Source organism: Phymastichus coffea, unplaced genomic scaffold, assembly GCF_024137745.1.
Source record: "Phymastichus coffea isolate CEN01 unplaced genomic scaffold, Cenicafe_Pcof_1.1 PCOF00042, whole genome shotgun sequence".
Classification (NCBI taxonomy): Eukaryota; Metazoa; Arthropoda; class Insecta; order Hymenoptera; family Eulophidae; genus Phymastichus; species Phymastichus coffea.
In genome coordinates this window covers 2,301,120-2,305,562 of record NW_026706853.1, presented here as the reverse complement: position 1 = coordinate 2,305,562, position 4,443 = coordinate 2,301,120, and positions in this window count along the sequence as shown.

Sequence of the window (4,443 nt, the reverse complement as noted above, 5' to 3'; positions counted from 1 at the left end):
TATCCGAAACTTACAAGTCCGCGAGAGGGTTATTAGTTTAGCCATTTAACCGACAATGATGCAAGTCCGAGAGGGTTATTAGTTTATCCGAAACTTACAAGTCCGCGAGAGGGTTATTAGTTTAGCCATTTAACCGACAATGATGCAAGTCCGAGAGGGTTATTAGTTTATCCGAAACTTAAAAGTCTGCGAGAGGGTTATTAGTTTAGCCATTTAACCGACAATGATGCAAGTCCGAGAGGGTTATTAGTTTATCCGAAACTTACATGTCCGCGAGAGGGTTATTAGTTTAGCCATTTAACCGACAATGATACAAGTCCGAGAGGGTTATTAGTTTATCCGAAACTTACAAGTCCACGAGAGGGTTATTAGTTTATCCGATATTTCGTAAAGATAACAAGTCCGCGAGAGGTTTATTAGTTTAGCCATTTAACCGACAATGATGCAAGTCCGAGAGGGTTATTAGTTTATCCGAAACTGACAAGTCCGCGAGAGGGTTATTAGTTTATCCGATATTTCGTAAAGATAACAAGTCCGCGAGAGGTTTATTAGTTTAGCCATTTAACCGACAATGATACAAGTCCGAGAGGGTTATTAGTTTATCCGAAACTTACAAGTCCGCGAGATGGTTATTAGTTTAGCCATTTAACCGACAATGATACAAGTCCGAGAGGGTTATTAGTTTATCCGAAACTTACAAGTCCACGAGAGGGTTATTAGTTTATCCGATATTTCGTAAAGATAACAAGTCCGCGAGAGGTTTATTAGTTTAGCCATTTAACCGACAATGATGCAAGTCCGAGAGGGTTTTTAGTTTATCCGTAACTTACAAGTCCGCGAGAGGGTTATTAGTTTAGCCATTTAACCGACAATGATACAAGTCCGAGAGGGTTATTAGTTTATCCGAAACTTACAAGTCCGCGAGATGGTTATTAGTTTAGCCATTTAACCGACAATGATGCAAGTCCGAGAGGGTTATTAGTTTATCCGAAACTTACAAGTCCGCGAGATGGTTATTAGTTTAGCCATTTAACCGACAATGATGCAAGTCCGAGAGGGTTATTAGTTTATCCGAAACTTACATGTCCGGGAGATGGTTATTAGTTTACCCATTTAACCGACAATGATACAAGTCCGAGAGGGTTATTAGTTTATCCGAAACTTACAAGTCCACGAGAGGGTTATTAGTTTATCCGATATTTCGTAAAGATAACGAGTCCGCGAGAGGTTTATTAGTTTAGCCATCTAACCGACAATGATGCAAGTCCGAGAGGGTTATTAGTTTATCCGAAACTTACAAGTCCACGAGAGGGTTATTAGTTTATCCGAAACTTACAAGTCCGCGAGATGGTTATTAGTTTAGCCATTTAACCGACAATGATGCAAGTCCGAGAGGGTTATTAGTTTATCCGAAACTTACAAGTCCGCGAGAGGGTTATTAGTTTAGCCATTTAACCGACAATGATACAAGTCCGAGAGGGTTATTAGTTTATCCGAAACTTACAAGTCCGCGAGAGGGTTATTAGTTTAGCCATTTAACCGACAATGATACAAGTCCGAGAGGGTTATTAGTTTATCCGAAACTTACAAGTCCACGAGAGGGTTATTAGTTTATCCGAAACTTACAAGTCCGCGAGAGGGTTATTAGTTTAGCCATTTAACCGACAATGATACAAGTCCGATAGGGTTATTAGTTTATCCGAAACTTACAAGTCCACGAGAGGGTTATTAGTTTATCCGAAACTTACAAGTCCGCGAGATGGTTATTAGTTTAGCCATTTAACCGACAAGATGCAAGTCCGAGAGGGTTATTAGTTTATCCGAAACTTACAAGTCCGCGAGAGGGTTATTAGTTTAGCCATTTAACCGACAATGATACAAGTCCGAGAGGGTTATTAGTTTATCCGAAACTTACAAGTCCACGAGAGGGTTATTAGTTTATCCGATATTTCGTAAAGATAACAAGTCCGCGAGAGGTTTATTAGTTTAGCCATCTAACCGACAATGATGCAAGTCCGAGAGGGTTATTAGTTTATCCGAAACTTACATGTCCGCGAGAGGGTTATTAGTTTAGCCATTTAACCGACAATGATACAAGTCCGAGAGGGTTATTAGTTTATCCGAAACTTACAAGTCCACGAGAGGGTTATTAGTTTATCCGATATTTCGTAAAGATAACAAGTCCGCGAGAGGTTTATTAGTTTAGCCATTTAACCGACAATGATGCAAGTCCGAGAGGGTTATTAGTTTATCCGAAACTTACAAGTCCGCGAGAGGGTTATTAGTTTATCCGATATTTCGTAAAGATAACAAGTCCGCGAGAGGTTTATTAGTTTAGCCATTTAACCGACAATGATACAAGTCCGAGAGGGTTATTAGTTTATCCGAAACTTACAAGTCCGCGAGATGGTTATTAGTTTAACCATTTAACCGACAATGATACAAGTCCGAGAGGGTTATTAGTTTATCCGAAACTTACAAGTCCACGAGAGGGTTATTAGTTTATCCGATATTTCGTAAAGATAACAAGTCCGCGAGAGGTTTATTAGTTTAGCCATTTAACCGACAATGATGCAAGTCCGAGAGGGTTTTTAGTTTATCCGTAACTTACAAGTCCGCGAGAGGGTTATTAGTTTAGCCATTTAACCGACAATGATACAAGTCCGAGAGGGTTATTAGTTTATCCGAAACTTACAAGTCCGCGAGATGGTTATTAGTTTAGCCATTTAACCGACAATGATGCAAGTCCGAGAGGGTTATTAGTTTATCCGAAACTTACAAGTCCGCGAGATGGTTATTAGTTTAGCCATTTAACCGACAATGATGCAAGTCCGAGAGGGTTATTAGTTTATCCGAAACCTACATGTCCGGGAGATGGTTATTAGTTTACCCATTTAACCGACAATGATACAAGTCCGAGAGGGTTATTAGTTTATCCGAAACTTACAAGTCCACGAGAGGGTTATTAGTTTATCCGATATTTCGTAAAGATAACGAGTCCGCGAGAGGTTTATTAGTTTAGCCATCTAACCGACAATGATGCAAGTCCGAGAGGGTTATTAGTTTATCCGAAACTTACAAGTCCACGAGAGGGTTATTAGTTTAGCCATTTAACCGACAATGATGCAAGTCCGAGAGGGTTATTAGTTTATCCGAAACTTACAAGTCCGCGAGATGGTTATTAGTTTAGCCATTTAACCGACAATGATGCAAGTCCGAGAGGGTTATTAGTTTATCCGAAACTTACAAGTCCGCGAGAGGGTTATTAGTTTAGCCATTTAACCGACAATGATACAAGTCCGAGAGGGTTATTAGTTTATCCGAAACTTACAAGTCCGCGAGAGGGTTATTAGTTTATCCATTTAACCGACAATGATACAAGTCCGAGAGGGTTATTAGTTTATCCGAAACTTACAAGTCCGCGAGATGGTTATTAGTTTAGCCATTTAACCGACAATGATGCAAGTCCGAGAGGGTTATTAGTTTATCCGAAACTTACAAGTCCGCGAGAGGGTTATTAGTTTAGCCATTTAACCGACAATGATACAAGTCCGAGAGGGTTATTAGTTTATCCGAAACTTACAAGTCCGCGAGAGGGTTATTAGTTTAGCCATTTAACCGACAATGATACAAGTCCGAGAGGGTTATTAGTTTATCCGAAACTTACAAGTCCACGAGAGGGTTATTAGTTTATCCGAAACTTACAAGTCCGCGAGAGGGTTATTAGTTTAGCCATTTAACCGACAATGATACAAGTCCGATAGGGTTATTAGTTTATCCGAAACTTACAAGTCCACGAGAGGGTTATTAGTTTATCCGATATTTCGTAAAGATAACAAGTCCGCGAGAGGTTTATTAGTTTAGCCATTTAACCGACAATGATGCAAGTCCGAGAGGGTTATTAGTTTATCCGAAACTTACAAGTCTGCGAGAGGGTTATTAGTTTATCCGAAACTTACAAGTCTGCGAGAGGGTTATTAGTTTAGCCATTTAACCGACAATGATGCAAGTCCGAGAGGGTTATTAGTTTATCCGAAACTTACAAGTCCGCGAGAGGGTTATTAGTTTAGCCATTTAACCAACAATGATACAAGTCCGAGAGGGTTATTAGTTTATCCGAAACTTACAAGTCCGCGAGAGGGTTATTAGTTTATCCATTTAACCGACAATGATACAAGTCCGATAGGGTTATTAGTTTATCCGAAACTTACAAGTCCACGAGAGGGTTATTAGTTTATCCGATATTTCGTAAAGATAACAAGTCCGCGAGAGGTTTATTAGTTTAGCCATCTAACCGACAATGATGCAAGTCCGAGAGGGTTATTAGTTTATCCGAAACTTACAAGTCTGCGAGAAGGTTATTAGTTTAGCCATTTAACCGACAATGATGCAAGTCCGAGAGGGTTATTAGTTTATCCGAAACTTACAAGTCCGCGAGAGGGT